Source organism: Uloborus diversus, chromosome 4 (assembly GCF_026930045.1).
Source record: "Uloborus diversus isolate 005 chromosome 4, Udiv.v.3.1, whole genome shotgun sequence".
NCBI classification, from domain to species: Eukaryota; Metazoa; Arthropoda; class Arachnida; order Araneae; family Uloboridae; genus Uloborus; species Uloborus diversus.
This window is the reverse complement of record NC_072734.1, coordinates 103387186-103405971: the sequence shown is the minus strand read 5'-3', so window position 1 is coordinate 103405971 and position 18786 is coordinate 103387186. Positions and strand designations below refer to the sequence as shown.

Sequence of the window (18786 nt, the reverse complement as noted above, 5' to 3'; positions counted from 1 at the left end):
TTCAGCTGTATATTTTCATTATTTATTTACATATTTAACTCTTTGCACTAGACATCTTTTTTCTTGCTGAATTTTCATTTCCAAAACTTGAATGGAATAAGTTAATTCCCTGGTATCAAATAAAATTGAATATCCTCTCAGATACGGCAATATATCACATAATGCACAGGGATCAAAATTATTTCTGATGTAGAAGTAGAAACTTTCTAAAATTACATGGAGATGTTTACTTTAAAGTTAAAAATATAGACATAATCCAAACAAAGTTTTGTGAATAAGAGTTTTATATGCATTTTACAGGTACATTCATAGTCCATGATTTCAATATATCTTTTTTATAACAATAAAAATTCAAAAGTAGTTGATATAAGAATACATAAAATAAATCTCACAAGATTCTCAAGTCAAAGTACATTTTAGAATCTTAATACACTGAGTAATTGAATTATCATTCCACTCGAAAAGCCTAGCGCACTACATTGCTAATATTAGACAAAACAGAGCAACACATCATTCAGGATTAGTAGTAAAGTGAAATAGTCTGTTCAAATCTTCAATTTTTGAGGAGATATCCAGATAGAGCACAAGCATCTTCAAAACATACAACTGGTAACATCAACTGTTGGAGGGGTAGGGGTCCAGGAGCAGTACTTTTCAAAGAGTCAACCTACAAAATATAGAATAAGTACAGTTAATACAAATAAACAAACTCGGGGGGAAAAAAAGGAAAAGTTCTAGGATAGTTCTTTAGAATTTATAAGCACATGCATTTTCAAAATATGTAACTGTATGACCAATAAATGCATTATATCATTTAATGTTTTTCCAGACTAAAAATCGGAAAAGAAAAGATTAAAATAGAATTACTGCAGGAGCATATGAAAACAATACAATTGTTTGTATAGATATTTCAAAACAAATAAACAGATTGCATGGGCCCAGCAGTGTCACCATAATCAATTTTTTTTCAACTTATAGCATCAAACAAAGTTTCCACAGATTGTAGAGCTGCAGAGTAATAAATTATATATTTATGATTTAATACATCTTTTTCACCAGTACAAATATAACTGTTTTCAACAATATGTTTACATGCCAGAAACCGGAAGCAAGGCCCACATAGTATCCCTTTGACACTAGTCTTCATTTCTTCATCAAGATTTTTTTTCCCTGGCTTGTTTATCACTCAATTTGATATTACAGTTACCCCTTGTTATATCGTGCTTTTCGGGGGACAAAGAAAAAGCACGTATTATCCAAAAGCGCGAAGAAACCAAGGTTATTAAAAATAGTCATCCATCCAACACATACATGTAAATTAGCATTCACTCTTTTTGAAGTAGTTTCCAAGCTATATCTTAAAATGTAATATACTGCATGTATGTACATTTGGATAACAAGAGTTGCCACTGCTTTTCTAGCGAATTCAGAAGTTATTAAATACAAACAAAAAACCTGACTGCGTAAAAACCAAAAAAACTAAAAAGAAAAATGTGTAAGCCCAGTAGTTTAGAATGTTATTAAGTACTACTGAATTACTACACCATTGAAATAGTTTTATAACCGTACACAGGTAAGACAAATCATAAATTCAAAAGCAGAAGAGAAGGATCAACAGTGGGGGCCCACTTCTTTCTGATTCAAGGAACCCCGTAAAATTTGAATGGGCTCCGACTGTTGATCCTTCTCTTCTGCTTTTGAATTTATGATTAGTCTTATCTGTGTACAATTATAAAACTATTTCAATGGTGTAATTATCAGAAGTACTTAATAACATTCTTAACAATTGGGCTTATACATTTTTCTTTTTAGGTTTTTACGCAGTCGTTTTTTTTTTAAATATTTCTTTTTTATTTTACACTTTTTAGTTAATTTTCATTGACTTAGATGATTATAAGAGGATACACTTCTCAATCTTGTCATTTTATTGAGAGAGTTTGTACCTTGAGGTTTATTAAGTAACTTGCGGTGGTCTAAACTACTGATAATTAGTCCCGATTAAAATATCGAGGGGTCCTAGGCCAAATACTTTTTTGGGGGCCCCTGTATTCAAACTTTATAGCATTAGCCGTCGGCTGAATAAATTTTAGCAAGACTAAAGTAATTTCAGACATTTAGGGGCCCCTAAATATCGGGAGCCCCAAGTCCGGGCCCAGTTGGCCTATTCAGCAATCAAGTCCTGCTTCTAGGGGCCTAACTCGGCTTAAAGCTACATGTGCATGACCTTCAGCAAAAACAGCCTGTATAACTCATGCTGACGCGAGCTAGGAAACGTCGTCAGTCAAATCTATCTCGCAAAACTAAAAAAGGTAGACAAGAAAGTACATAATGCAAAACTCAGTCTCCTGAATCACGACAAAATCAAATGCAACATGTTAGAGATGAAAATTGAATTAGTAGACTTTCTTTCTTTTGGTGCTTATTGCACGGGTTTATTTTGATGAGGACTACAATCTGAGTGTCTTGCCTCCCTTACGCATGATATATTTTTTATTTCAGTAGATTACATATAAACAACACATGAAAGAATTTACATCAGAAAGAGGGGGAAGTACATGCGGAGCGAGGGTGGGAGTTGAACCCACCGCCTCAAGTGTGAGAAAAGCCCGATCGGTAGAGTGTCGGATTCGGGGCCGGAGGGTCCCGAGTTCGAACTTCGATGGTCGAAGACCAACTGCCGTCATTAAAGGGGACTGGGCGACGTTAAATATGCTCGTGGTCTCAATGTCCTCCAAGTGAAACGATACCTCTGGGGGTGCTAGTACCAGGTAGCTATTAGCTCCTGGACTAGTTCTAAATTCTCATTAACTGTTCGATCCGGTGATGGTGCTGCCATCTATCGGTATAAAAAACAATGGAAGCAAGGCACTTAGCATGCAGTCCTCAACATAAATACAGTTGTGACTCGGAATCGGAAGTGTGAGAAAGAATCGCTTAGACCACTCGGCTACTGAGGCGGGACCGCCGCGAATCTTAAGAGAGAAGGGAGGAAAACAGTTCGCTTAACTAGATGGATGTCCATGTGGTAGAAAAGTGATTCCTTTTCAACCAACGATCGTCCGCCATTTTGTGGGCAAGTACTTCCCACTGCACATCCAATAAGCTTACTATGGGTTCGTTTTCCGCAATTTTTGCAGGGATTTTCCATTTTAAAGTACCACTTTCAATGGAACATCTTATTTTTTGAAAAAAAAAAAGTCTCAAAATAATTTTCTATTGGAAATTCACTATTGGAGGTAATTTCAGAACAGAAAATAGATTTCACATCTTCCTAATTTGTAACTCATGTTTAATTTGGCTATTTGAAACATTAAAGTACATACCTTTCTCGTCGACGAAAAACTAATTTAGGGTTTTATGGATTCCGGGTAAGTCAGTTTGAATCTCTAGAGGCCATTCATTGATTACGTAAGGATGATTTTGGCAACTTGCTTACCCTTACATGGGGAGGGGGGGGGGGTCGAAAGATTTTCCACCCCCCTCCTTATCTCACGTAAAATTCCATTTCGATTTTCAAAATAATAAAATAAATCTTACATCGCTGGAATCGTTATTTTTTTTAAAAAAACCTTTAAGTGTAAAAAAATATTTACTAAAAGGATACTAGACCGAATGTTTTTTTGATAAATATTTTTTGTATATAATGAAATACTAATTAAAAATAAGACATGCAATACACAGTGCGATACTTTTATTATATTTTACACTATTCATTCTATGAAAAACAAGTAAAAACAGCTCATCCTTATACGTTTTTACCTTCCCGAAGAAAATAAAATATGATCCTTGCCAAACCACTTGACCACAATTTCTAATATAGAATATCGACTTGAAAATTGCCCCTTCTTTTTCTTATTATATTAGAACAAAAAAAAAGCAAAAATGCCTTGTTCCATTTTTGCAATTTAAATAGTATTTTCGCATTTTTCAAAAAATGTGTCAAATGTGTTTTTCAAAAAATGTTTCGCATTTTTCAAAAAATGTGACCATAGCGGAAACCTTGATTGAGACCAGAACATTATAGGTGCTTTTCAGGCCTTGACACGAGCAGTTTTTTTGGGGAGAGAATATTTTTTTCAGAAAATGAGTGAGAAAAAAAAAGAACACACTGAATAGATCATACAAATGCATTTTAAACAACTTATAACAACAATTTTAAAATGACATGTAGATAACTTACCCTTGCCAACTTGTTCAAGAAGACTCTTTCAATGGAAAGATATCAAGGAAATTTGTCAACCTTTTCCATCTTCAGATTGCTCAAATTGAGGGCAGTCCAGTCGATTCACAGGGAGACTGCAAAGAAGGAAATATGTAAAGCAGGAAGATACTGGGTTCAAAGCCCAGTTTTATAGGAAAAATACCCGCTTTGTAGAGGAACCATCGTTGAAAACGGGATGCTTAGGTTTTCTGAAAAAAAAAAAAAAAAAGGTGATTTAAAGAAAGAATATGATTAACATGAACTGCATGCATTGGGGACAATTAGTTATCTATTTCACAAACTACTTTGACAAATTGTCAAATTTTCATCTTAGTAGTAACTACCCAGGGTTGGCTTTCTGCCGGCAGAAACTAGTTTTTGCCGTGCCAGTGGCAGAAACTGGTTGTAACCGGTAAAAACCGGCAGAAACTGGCAAAAACTTAAAAGCATCTTCAATTACTTAAGTGATTGCTAAATGATATTCGTTTAAGTAAACTAAAAAATGAAACTTCATTTCATCATTTAAGAAAAATAAAATTATATGCTAATGCCCTTGATTTAGTTCGAGAAGGGAACTTTTCATTTGCAGATGCTCGTAATGTTTGGATTAATTTAACAAAGGACGAAAAATCATATAGGTGCTCAGGAAAGAGGAGCGACATACAAAATTAAAAGGCATTTCTGATTTTAATTTGCTCACTTATAGAGACGTACCGAGTACTCGGTAACTACTCGGTACTCGGCCAAATTCTGATCAGATACTTGGCCAATACCGAGTAGTTGCAAAAAATTGAATATTGTCCAAGACAGATAATAAAATTTATAAAAAAAGAGCAAGCATTATATTCTGCAATCATTTGCAATTAAAATTTATAAGTCAAATTTAAATTTTGAGAATAATGAAGTTTGTAATGCTTCAATGGAATAAATCTTTATTTTAATGCCCCCAAAGTTAATATAACTTACTTATTAAAAATTACGCAAAAAATGTAAGTATAGAAAATATGGAATTTTTATATTAAAAATGGATTTTTGCTACAAACAAAAATTGGTTATAAAAAATGTAAAAATACTTTTGCTTAAAAAATAAAACAACCTTAAAAGCACAGTGCAGGAATTCTGCAGACACGTGTTTTGGCATTACAAGGAATTTCTTTTTCAATACACAAAATGGGGGCTCGTAGATTTAAAGGCATTCGACAAAAGTCGTATTTTTTTGTTGAATGTCTTTACATTCTTTAGCTCACATGTTATGCACTGAAAAAGACGTTCCTTGTAACAGGGGGGGGGGGGGTGCAGAAACACGTGTCTGGAGTGTTCCTGCACATTTGTTTTATCTGCTTTTAAAAATTATTTATGTTTGGCAGATTAGAACTATAACTGATTGGTATACAGTGAAACCCCTCCTAACAGACACCCCTCTTATGCGGACAATTTTTAATTCCCCAGTTCCAATGCAAATAACATTATTAAACCCCTGTCCTGCGGACACCTCTATATTGCAGAAAAAAAATTTGTCCTGTTAGTGTCTGCATTAGAGGGATTTTACTGCAATTTGTTTTAATTCCAACTTGATTAATCATACCTTTTATTTATTTATTTTTAATTTAAAAAATTATTTTTTTGTAAATGGTTTGACACAAACATAATTGTATATATATAATGCGTAATTAAATTTCAGCAGGAATTTAGTTTTAAAAACTATTATATGGACAAAGAGGTTTATACTACTATTCCAATAAGTTCAAAATTCATCACATGTGTGTCGGTGGTTCTTCTTAAAACATAACTGGTACTTGGTAACTCGGCCGAGTAGTGAAAGGCCGAGTACTCGGTAACTCGGTACTCGGCCGAGCAATAAAAGGCCGAGTACTCGGTACTCGGCTACTCGGTACGTCTCTACTCACTTATATGCTTCATCTAAATTGTTTGTGATCGAAATTATCACGTGCTTCAAGAAGAAAGTGCCAGAATTTTACTTGCCAATATTAACATAGATTTTGTACCTAATGTCACAGCTTTGCAAAACAAATTGGCCCTATTTCTCGAAACTTATTTTCCCAGTCGAATTTCTTCCACTACCCCAGTTACTACATGGTGGACCTGTTAAAAAAAAAAAAACAATAGATGAAAGTTTCAAACATTGCTTGTTCCTTCATGCATTGCCTGCTAGCTCTTCTGTTGCAGGAATATTCTAAAGTTTCTCATTTGTACATATTAGATTGAGAAACTGTTTAGATTTTAGAAATAACCTTTTTGAAGAAGCAACTGCAGGGTCCAAACAATGTAATATTTGATTTTAAATTGTGGTAATATAATTAAAATGTGCTTTAGTTAATAACTGAAACATACTTAGCATAAAAACGCATCGAGTTATATGCTTGTAGAATCGTAATGTCATGAATACAAGAAGTCATAAAATCCACCTCGGGAAGATGCTCAATATTGTTTTATATTAATTTGCAATTTTACTAATTAGCCTGCTCAAAAATTAATTTCCCTCTGCTGCAATGCTTGTAGCTAACATTACAAACAGACCGGCCCAATATAATAGTTAAAACAAAAATAACATACTTCGTATATAATTATTCAAAACACAGTGAAACAACCATTTAGCTCGAACACCGTTGATGAGAAATTAAATATTACGTTACAAATATAATGTTTAATATTATGCACAAGCAAAAATAACCAGCGTACTTTGCATTGATCAGTACTTAAAATTAATAATCTCAAATGCGAATGATAAGGTATTAAACGACTTAAATATTAGAATGAATACATTAAAGATTCATTATATATTTTCTAAGCCAACAAGAAATATAAATAATACACAATAAATATCTACAAACGGAAACTATTATGGTTAATGATTGATCAATTTTAAAAAATAATGATACAAACGTCGGAAAATTCAAAACCACATACCTCCACCAAAAACCGCTCGAACGTAAAAAAAATGGCTTCCTTCCGGAAAAACATGAATACCCTGCCAATAATCTAATCGCCAGATATACAAGCCAACGCCAAGTGCCGGTTAGATCAAAAGATGGACAATTTCTTTGGAGTGCCGCGGTTGACCTATTGTTCTCCGGTCAGGTTTTCCTCGAATGTGCAATCTCGGCGACATCGGTAGCAAAACATCGATGTTTCAGAACATCGATGTTGGAAATTAAAACATCGATGACATGATAAACAAATTTAAACATCGTCATGACCCCCTCCTCCAATAAAAATCTGGGACAATACTTTGTAATCTGTTTCAAGGTTCATTGCATTTGTGTAGTGAAAATGACTTCTTGAAAAAAAAAAAAAAAAAAAAAGCCGGACCAAAACCATAATAAGAAACAGTAAATAGTTCTCGATTTTTTTTGGGGGGGGGGGGGAGGGTATTAACTGTCACTTTTCTATTCGTAGCATATGTATTTAAAATATGTAGACAGTAAAAATAGCTTTTCTTGAGACAGTTAGTCTGCGGAGCTTGGTTCAGGAGCCAGTATAATGAAAAGGGACAAAGTGTCTAACGCCCGTTTGCTTTTTATAAACAACAAATTTGACTAACGATAGTTTTTGTGAAACCATATCCAAAGTTTCAGGCATCACTTCAATCGATAAAACATTTTTGTCCTTAATTTTTTTTATTTTATTTTTAATGTAAAGTCTCTATAGATTAGAATTTCTTTCTGTTGTAATTTTTAGATAATTCAGTTTTTAGTCGTGCTGAGTTTATTTTTAAATGTATTGTAAATAGTTTATTAGTTTAAATCAGTGTTTAGGATTTATTATCGTGCAAGAAATGTAAAATTTTAGTGTCGTGTTCGGGCAAAACCTCATTATACATAGGCAGGGCCCGATCAAGCCAAACTGGTGCCCAGGTCCTGAGTAGATGTTGGTGACCCCCCCCCCCCCCATGAGAAAATCCGCACAATTTTTAAAGTCAATGTTTCATACTAGAAACCTAATATACTAGAAACTACATTTTAAAGGAACATTACTACATTTAAAAGGAAACCTGAGATTTGAATACCAAACACTTGATAGTCACCATACTAATCACAGTTAAAATTGTCTTACCTTAAGGCGAAAAAAAGTTAAAAAACAATTTAAAACTGCAAAAAAAAAAAAAAAACTTTCTAATTCTGACATCAAGCTTTAAAAAGGTTTCTTTCTGGCTTTAACAGAGGCAAATGTGTCAATCAAATAATCGAAATCTATGTTTGATGTCACAGAATTTTCAATAGTCAATAAGAAAAACGCCTGTAAATTATCCTGAGAAATTCAGCTTCCAAATGATTTTTGATTATTTTCAAAAATGAAAAGGAATGTTCACTGGAACAGCTGTTGAAAGGTAAGACGAAGCTGCAGGGCTGAATCCACATTCGGAAATGTAAGTGTAATGTTCTGCAGGAGAAGGGTTACCTTTTGCAAAAATTTAAAAGTGTGTTAATTCTTCTGTAAAATGTTCATCTATGTCATCCGAGTAATTTTTTTTAAATTCCAGAGCTAAGGGACAACGACTTCTTTACGCGAAATTTTTTTTAACTTTATGAGTTTTTGAGCTGATTTTTAAACAATTTTGAGCCCTCTCTACCTTAAAGTTGAGAAAAAGTAAAATGAGCTTTAAAAAAAGAAAAGGAAGTAAGTAAGTGAATTTAGGCTAGGATATTTTGGTGCCCCTAAATTTGTGGTGCCCAGGTCCACGGACCAGCCGGACCGTGCGTTAATCAGGCCCTGTACATAGGTTCTCGCAGGGGTGCCCACCTAGGCAGTGGCGGATACAAGGGGAGGGTCATAGGGGTCATGACCCCCCCCCCCCCTAAAGCATCGACAATATTATCCGTTTGCATTGTATTCAAACACTTTATGGATAAAATGTAAATGATTTCAGTTTTTGAATTATTTTTAAAAGTAAATACTTGAAATACTACTTCATTTAATTGTTTATAAAATTTATTAGTGAGGTTTTTGTCCTATTAGGTGCCATATTCCTGACCGATGTGGTATTTTTTAAACACCTAAGCAGTTTCAGAAATTTTTCATATACCAAAAAACCATAAGTTCATTCATGGAGGAGGTGGGAGGGTCACTCTTTAGCATGAACCCCCTAAAATGTTAATCTGTATCCGCTCCTGGGTAGATGAAAAATAACCTCCAATATTTGGTGTTTAAGCGCATTTCTCTTTTCGTTGACTATTCCTCCATCCAGAGAAAAAACTCTTTCCGATGAAACAAAAGTCGCCATCACTATCAAATACTTCGACAAAACTTTTAACAGTTCTGAATTTTTACAGTTATAATATTCACCGCAGTAATATTTAGGATTCTCCTTTAGTTTAAGAATTGGAGCCTTGGAATCGACTGTAAGTTCTGGCAACAGACTACCAGTGTCGAGTTCTTCCAATAGCTTGACCTCTTATTCAACCTCCAGTTATCTTTTACCATCTTGTAGTGATCTTCCCAAAAATCATCCTTTACACAGAAAAATCGATCTTTTTAAATGTGCGCAAATAAATGAAATTTTTGTAGCAATTTCATAAGTAAACATAATTACCTAGCGAGAAAATTGGAGCAAATTTTACTATAATTTTCAATTATAATACAAAAACATCAACATCGAAAAAACATCGAAACCAAAACATCGATGTTCCGAAGACATCGAAAGTAAAACATCGATGTTAGAAACATCGATGTTTTAACAAAAACACCAATGTTTCCAAAACATCGACATCGATGTCGCACCCCCTAGTTACCACAGCACAGTTTCGGGTTTCACCAAATTTGCCGAAAATAATACTTTATTAAAGGGGTTACAATACCTCGAAAATGATGAAACGATCAAAAAAAATTTTTTATTGCTTATTTCAAAACAAAAAACTATTCTGAACGCAGGGGAAAAGTTTTAATGCTTTAGTTTAAATATTTAAAAAGCTATGAGTGGTTTTAGGCCATGCTCCCTATGTGTTTTTATGCAAAAGAAAAACTTCAAATTGTTTTTTCTCGATGATGGTGTTTTTGTGTTTTCATGTCATTAGAATCCCTAAGGATTTTTTTCTATTAAAGATACAGCTTTAAAGAAATACTTTTTGCAATTGGGATAACATATTTGACAAAACTGTGCATTGGATAAGCATTTTATAAATTACTCTAATGTTTAGAGCATGTTAAACCTTTAAAAACCAAATAAAAAAAAAAAAAACTTTGATTTTTTACATAATTAATCACAGAAAATTTTCGATTGAAGTCATAAGCAAATGAATGCATAGATTTTTAGAGATGATTATAGTGATCGTTTTGCAAAAAATGTTTTTAAAATTAGTGCAAAAATAAAAAAAGCCTTACGGATTTTAAAAAGTTGAAATTTTCCTTAATTTTTTTGAATTTTCAAAAAAAGTTTGCAATATTTTTAAATTTTGAAAATAAATTATTGATTACGAAATAAGTATGCATGTTATTATTTCAAAGAAATATAAAATTTATATGAATTAAAAGAAATTGATTGAAAGGTACTATGACCCCTTTAATAAAGAATTCACGTGCCGCTAATAATCGCTCGCATTGAACATCACCAAACGGGAACAATCGCCAGAAAAGACAACTAAACTCGCGCTCCGATCCAAAAAGGCTGAACTTAAGCTGATGCGCCGGCTCGTATGTATAGGGGCCTTACCTCTGGTAATGGCTGGGTGGGGGGGGGGGGAGATACGATTTCGAGAGAGTTCGAACATGTGAGGTGGGGCGTAATCTCTAAGTTTGGTCTAGGGCGTAAATAGATGCTAATCCGACCCTGCATTTCTCCCTATCGCGCCCCCCTTTTTAGAACCCCCCCCCCTTCCTCTGTTTTAGAGACATTTTATTTTTAATTTGTAGGGGGAAAAGAGCATTACAATAACCGTAAACACTATTCCGAATGACTAGAGATGTGCAAAGCTCGAAATCTTGCGCATATATAGCAAAACATAAAACTCTCCCCCCCCCCCCCGAATTAAAAAAAGGGAGGGGCTTTTCTACAAGAATTGGTACGTGTAGGAAGGTCAATTGTAGGAAGGTCAATTCAGGGGGTCAATTTGCAGAAGAGTCAGCCGAAATAGCCTCAGAAGCATTTGAAAGTTTTTTTTTTTTTTTTGCTGCACAGTGTGTTTGGGGGGGGGGGGAGGGGTGCCCCATATTCTTTTTTGATACATATGCACAAGATTTTGAGCTTTGCACCTCTCTAGTCATTCAGAATAATGTTTACGGTTATTGTAATGCTCTTTTTCCCTCTCCAAATAAAAAATTGACTCTAAATCATAGGAGGAGGGGAGGTTCTAAAAAAGGGGCGTAATGGGGGGATAGGTGGTCGTGTATGCAACCAAGGGGTCATTTTACATAAGAATCAGCCAGAACTCGTATGCAACGTAGTTTTTTAGATTTTTTACATCGCGAAAATTTTTTTGGACATAGGAGTCATAGAAGCGAGTCTTATACTCTCATTCTGCACCGAAAATTTTTTTAACATCTTTTTTTTTTTTTAATCAGAATAAAAAGATCGTTTTTCGTGATTTTTCTAATATTTGGGGGGGGGGGGGAGGTAGCCCCCAAGTCCCCTTTTTTGCGATCGGTGTGCATGATCTTGAACTTTGAACCTCTCTTGCTCACCAAAACTATGTTAGCAGTTAATATAAAGCTCCTTTCACCTCCAAAAAAAAAAATTAATTAATTAATTAATTAATAATAAATAATTATTCTAAAATTAACAAAAATTGAAAAAAAAAAAAAAACTTGGGGGGCCTTTAAAAAAAATTGGTACGTATAGAGGGAAAACGGAGGTCATATTCGGATTCAGGGAGTCAATTTACATGAGAACCAGTCGACGAAATGTCAGAAGCATTTTGAAGGGTTTTTTTTTTTTTTGCTGCACAGTGTTACTAGCATAGATGATAGCAATGATATGGAATACATTTCATGCTTGCTCTAGAGAAGCCATCATTCAAAATTTTCATTGTGATTACTATTGATATTACGGTTGCAAGGCAACAAAATTTATAACAATGGGTTTTATATTTGAACATTTAATGGGGAAATGACATGAAATTTGCTGTGTTTTCCATCCTAACCGAAACAATAGTTTTATTTTCGAATTTTAATTTTTCAGCGTTAAGTTAAAAGACGCACTTAAGATTAAGCAAATCATTTAATGAAATTCCGAAGTCTCTAAGTAGTCTACTTGCTGAGATGTAAGCAAAAGCAGACCTCAGATTTTTCCGTGACAATCAGGCCAAGTATAATAAAAGTGCTTTCAAAAAGGCACTTAGGTTAAAAAGCACAAAAAAAAAAAAAAAAAAAAAAGAAAGAAAGAAAGAAAGGAAGGAAAAAAACAACAAAGTTGCACAGGTTTGAGGTTGCAAAAAAAAAAAAAAAAAAAAAAGGGAAGGGGCAGAAAAAAAAAATCGAAGGTGCTCAGAGGGCGTACAGGCGACAGGGAGGCATCGGCCCACGGGCCAGTCCGACCCTGCCCCCGGGCGGGTAATATTTATCGTGCCATAATCCGAGCCCCAGAGAAACTCTCTTGAATCAAAAACCGAACCCACTAGAGTCCGACATGCATTTTATTTAATCATGTGGACATGATTGAATAAAATATTTATTTCCGCTTTTATTTTACATCCACTAAAAATTGGTACTTATATTGCTACTGCAAATTGATTCAAAAAAAAAAAAAAAAGAAGAAGAAGAAGAAGAACATGAATTTTTGTATAGCTTGGATTCAAATCATATTTTTTGCAATCACGAATTGCGATAGGATCCCCTGCACGTTGGGTTTCTTGCTTCTACTAATGGCTTTTATCTCAACCATAATTTGAATTCAAGACGTCAAAATTCAAATGAATGCCAGGGGCTACATGCTATGTACTGGGTAAGGGGACTGAATGTTGTGTGCTGTTTTACTGCTGGAAAGTATTGCTTTCGTGCAAAATTTTCGAATCTCGAATTTTGACGGATTCGAACGTTTTATTGAGTTTATTTCGATCATTTTTGGAAAATGTCTCTCTGTCTGTGTGTGAGTCTGATGTGTGTGACCGGTGTTTTGTGGCCGTTCTACATCAAAAAACTATTACATGAAATCGAACAAAATTTGGTACACTTTTGTGCCCCTATGTGAACTTCTGCCCATTAGTTTTTGAAACAATATTCCACCAAGGGGGGGGGGGGGGGTTGGAGCAATCGAACGTTTCTTCAGTTATGCGTGCCTGTTATTCCTCAAGAAGTAACTGGCGGAATCAAACAAAATTTTGTTCATCTGTTGTCCCTAATGGGTATACAATACAGGTGCTGATTCAGTTTTAGTGTCAACAGCTCAAGCGAAGGCTGAGCAATTGAATGTTTTTTTTTTTTTTTGGTCGTTACTTGTAACTGCTATATCTCAAGAAACAAAAAACGGAATAAAATAAAAATTTATCGGCAGGTAGCCCTTAGAGGGTATAAGAGCTGATTCGATTTTAGAACCAATTACTCAAAAGGGGGTGGGGCAATCGAACGTTCTTTCTTGTTCATTGCGAGTGCCATGTCTCAAAAAATGCTACGTTTTAGATGAAATTTGAATAAATGATTAACCTGCACGGAAACAGGCGCTGATTCAATTTTGGCGAAACTTTCTACTATACCTATGTATAGTAGTCTTATGATTGATATTAATCTTATGATTTTTTTTTATTAGTCTTATAATTTTTAGGTTGTTGGCAGCAAAGCGTAAATATTTAGCGCGGCAACGGAGTAGCACGTCAAAGTTCATCCCTTGTGACGTCATAAGACCACGCTTTATTTCCAAAATTGGGCATTTCAAAAAATAAAATGAAAAATAACTGTTGGAAAAAAAAATTCTGGCTCAATTATCATTATTATTGTTATTATTATTATTATTATTACTATTATTATTATTATTACTATTATTATTACTTATTCTTTCAATTTCAGTGACAAAAAGTAGAAACTTTTGACTGAAGGAAACAACCCTTTCGGTTTTAATTTCATCTCTCTCCTTATTAATAGACTTCTCCTCTCTTTTATAAATTTCTTTACTCAATGATTTTTTTTTACCCAGAAGAGCTACAAATGATTTTTTGTAATAGAATGTATTTATTTTAATGAGCTTTTTATTTTAAATCCTTTCTTTTTTTTTCCTGAAATGATTTTCTGAGTATTTTGTGGAAAAATATATTAGCTAAATTGTTTAAAATGTGATACTATTTATGGTTCATTTATTTTTTACGTATCTATTTCAACAGTTGAGGGTGGCATATTTTGATTTTTGAAATCAGCTTTTTAAGAAGGTATGTTTGGCATAATTTGCAATCTCTCATGAAATAAAGAGCCGTCCACAATACAATACAGAATTTTGACATCATAGAAAATAATAGAAATTTACTCCACCAAAAACTTAATAGAACTGATCTTTATGTTTCCGCTTTCACCTACTACTTCCTTCAGTCATTAATGAGCAAGAATTATCCTGCATAAATGAATTTCCTCAACTATTTTTTTCCGGCAGAATTATTTTTGTGAGTAATTTGTGTCATTTTCTCTTACAAGCAATTTAATTTTCAGAAAAACTGAAAACTACTTTGCAAAAGTAGTCGACAATTCTTTGTTGATTGATTTACAAGTAAAATATAATTATAAAAAAAAATAACAAATGATGTTTGCAAGGAACTAAACAGAATAAGCTCCATTTCGAAATTTAATTAAATTTTTTTTTATTTTTAATAAGATAGTATTTGGAATCGCCATTTAATTATATTTCAGCTGTATTACTGTGACTTCCACACGAATGATGTTAACGAATTTTTTTTTATTTAAATAGGTAGCAATCGAGAGAGAGAGAGAGCACATTGAGACTTTTTTGACGCATAAATCATTTGCCCTCGTGCCTCCGTTATTGAAATACAAAGTCTTAAGTCTGCCGAAATTTTTAGGAAAAGTCACAAAATTTAGTGAGTTTCGGTGTGAAACGGTTTAACTGCGGTTTAAATTTTTGTATTAATTGCGTCGAATACTGAAAAAAAAAAGTCTTTTTTTTTCTTCAGTTTGTATCAATTATATATTTTTTAATTTGGTCCCTGCAGAGTTTAATACACATTGATGTATACTTACTATATGGTTGCTTCATTTATACGCTTTTTCATACGGTCCTTTCAAAAACGTATAAACGATGCTTCACTGTATTTGTATTTCATGTGCAGCACTACAGTTAGGGCAAACCTAACATTGCAACGATCGTAGTACCCTTCACAATCAGGGGTGGCGGACTGGGTCCCGCAAGAGGGCACCAACCTTGGGCTCCAAAGAGCGCAAAAAAAAAAAAAAAAAAAAAAAAGTGAATAAAGAAAATGGAAAGAGGTCGAAAAAAACCAACGGCACACACGTTTACGAGTTTAAAGAAAAAGAAAAAAAAGTGGAGTGAAGTCGCACAGGTTTGTGAGCGCAAACAGATACATAAATAAGGAAGTTGCACCAAAAAATAAAAAATAAGACAAATTTAAACAGTAAAAAAAATAGGAAATTTGCAACAAAAAATAGAATAAATTAAAAATTAAAAAAAAAAAAATGTTTATTGGCTTGAGGGTGCATAGGCGGGAAGGCACATCGGCCCGCAGACCGATGGGCCAGTCTCTTGCCAGAAAAAACAACCACGGCCAATCCGCACCTTTTGGAAAGGGCCAATTTCTTGTATCTTCTGTAATTTCTATGTATTTTTAAGTAAATTTCAAAAAAAAAAAAAAAAAGAACAAGTAGGGCAAGGTCATTTTCCTGCTTTTCATTTTCTTTTCTTTTTGACTGATTGCATTTTTATAAGATAGTGTCAATGTATAATTTTCTTACTTAAATGATAAATTGAGACATAAAAATTTTCGATGACGGCATACATCGATTAAGTCATCGGCGAGACGACGGGAAGCCTTATTAATCGATATAGGGAGACATCAGGACTGTTGGCTAAACAAGGACGACACGATGACGGTTACTTCAAGCCGTTATATTTACTACTAGTGGTACCCGCACGGCTTCGCCCGTAATAGAAAAATTAAAAGGTCTTTTGGTTCGCCTGTATTTACAAATAATGTATTGTGAATTTTCTCGTCAATTGGCTTGTACTCATGTTACGGTTACACGTTATGATAATTTTGTATCTCGCCAATTGGCTTGCGCCCATGTTACGGTTACACGTTATGATAATTTCGTAATTTATGATAAGTTTTTTTTCTTAAAATTGGAATAAAAAAAGAACCACATCGAATTTTCGAGACATCGCTTCGAGGTGCACACCCCCATGCTACATACTAACTTCGTACCAAATTTCATGAAAATCGGCCGAACGGTTTAGGCGCTATGAGCGTCACAGACATCCTACAGATATCCTACAGACATCCAGACATCCTCCGGACAGAGAGACATTCAGCTTTATTATTATTTACTATATCGTCACAATGCTGCATAAACGGCACAGGAAGATATCGGACCTGTCGACAAAACAATGATGCCACGATATCGCTGACTTCCTAGTCACAATGTCGTTTACGATGTCGGCACAACATCACGCCCGGTGTGGGATTAGACATCGTTGTATATCGTGACCCGATGATGTAACAACATAGTATTGATGGTTTTTACGATATCGTAGTACGACATGTGCTACTAGGGTTAAGTCCCAAAAACAGAATCGTAGTAGATTATTTTGATGACAAGGCAGAATGTTCGAAGACCCTCACCAGGAATTTTTTTGAAATTAAAGTTCTCTAAACAAAATTTTATACGATCTTTAATTATGTGAAAGGGGAAGTTGGTACTCCTCTGAAATCTTTTCCGAAATTGAAATCCTAAAATCCCATTTCTTGGCTTTTTTTTTTAATGAAGTTAGGGTTTGAGGCGCTTCCCGGAATGTTTCCAAAATTAAATCTCAAAAACGAAAAATCAAAGGACAACTTTCAGGATAAGAGTTGGAGTTTTGAGATATTCTCTCACAGAAATTATTCGTAATCGCCTAACTCGCGCTAACAACTGTAGTGAGCATTGGGCGTCCAATTAATGGAAAAGTCCCGAATATTTTTACAGTGGCGGATTTACTAAGGGGGCGGTGGGGGCGATCGCCCCCTCTATGACCGTCATTTCAGTAATATAGAATTGAAGGAATTACTAATGCTATCGCTGCTAATTTCAATCAAGTTCATCTCACAAATTTGCTTTAAATTTAGACAGTTAGTGCAGCAGTCGAGGATGCTGGACACAGCGTTACCCACCTTTTCATTTGGACCTAAGCTCAACCCTCCCCCTTTTTTTGAACTTTAATAATTTGTATATTTCTATATGTGTCTTCCAACCTTTTTCTTCCATGGACTACACTCTGGTATGATAATACATTTTGCTATGACATTAGGACAGTGGTTTTCAACCTTGGGGGTGATAGCCCCCAAAGGGGCGACTTAACACTTATTCAAGGGGGCGATTGGTATTTAAAATACAGGATATGGGGGGACAATTGATTCCCTGCCCCCCCCCCAACTTGAGGGGTTTGAGGGGAGGAATATGGCTTTTACAGTTTTCGACCGCCACCCCCTTGAATTAGACTGTAAATCCGCCCCTGTATTTTTATTTATTTTGTGAATTACATAATTAAATAAATCTCCTGTGTATCAGAAAAGACAAAGAATTTAAGCTAATGTGCTAGCATTTTAACAACTATTTAAGAAAAAGAGTGATACATAATAAAAATGAAAAAAAAAAAAAAAAAGTAATGCAGTAAAAGCTCAGTTTACGGCGCCCTCTTAAACCACTGGGGCGTTCGCTCACTTCTTCGAACGGCCCTGACAGCAGCACTGGTTTGAAAGAGCAGAGTTGATAGAGAAAAATTTCGAGTCAGCGCCCCAAGGGCACCCATATGCAAAATTTAAAGGGGGGGGGGGTAGGCTCAGATATTTTCTCCATGTTTTGCAGGATCTTTTCCCCATAGAAACCGATTTCAGTACAGATTAGAGTTATTAAAATTTGATATTTTTAATAACTTATTCATCAATTGCTGGAGAAGAAATGTTTTTACATTTTTGCAAAGAAAAAAGTACTAAAAGCAAGGAAGTTCTAATTTCTTTAAGGGGCTCGAGCCCCCCACTTAAACCCGATATGGGCGCCCTTGCGCACCCCCTAAATATCGCGAAAACCCTCCCCCAAAAAGTGAAAAAATCCCCCCCACCCTGAAAAACTTATACGATTATCTCAAAACATTCTAATCCATATCTTTTTATTTTAACCAATTCGCCCATTTCCTACCCCCCTCCCAAACTGCTGTTAAGCACTTCTTCAGTTGGGAAACCAAGCAAGCAGTTCCAAGCGTGGGCTGATTGAAGGGTTGCCAGATTGGCTCTTTTAGATATCCTATGGCAGGAAAAAAATTGTCTGGCTTCTTGGCTTTTGACAGGATAAAAGTGGCTTTCCAATCTTGGACTGATTTCGAATAAATGTGAACCGTTAGAAGGAGAGAAATCACCTTTTTCGATTCTATAATTTAATACTGATGTGCAGCTGATGAACAAAGAAAGGAATTGATTTATAAATGAACT

At 34.7% G+C, this 18786-nt stretch overlaps 1 long non-coding RNA gene across 1 annotated transcript; it reads right to left on the bottom strand.

Moving 5' to 3' along the window:
* Positions 1 to 288: 288 nt before the first annotated feature.
* Positions 289 to 7215, bottom strand: LOC129221464 (uncharacterized). Its single transcript, XR_008580519.1, has 3 exons — positions 7130 to 7215; positions 4181 to 4410; positions 289 to 667 (listed from the first exon to the last, which is right to left on the bottom strand). It is a non-coding gene; the product is annotated as an uncharacterized LOC129221464 (long non-coding RNA).
* Between the last annotated feature and the right edge of the window lie 11571 nt (positions 7216 to 18786).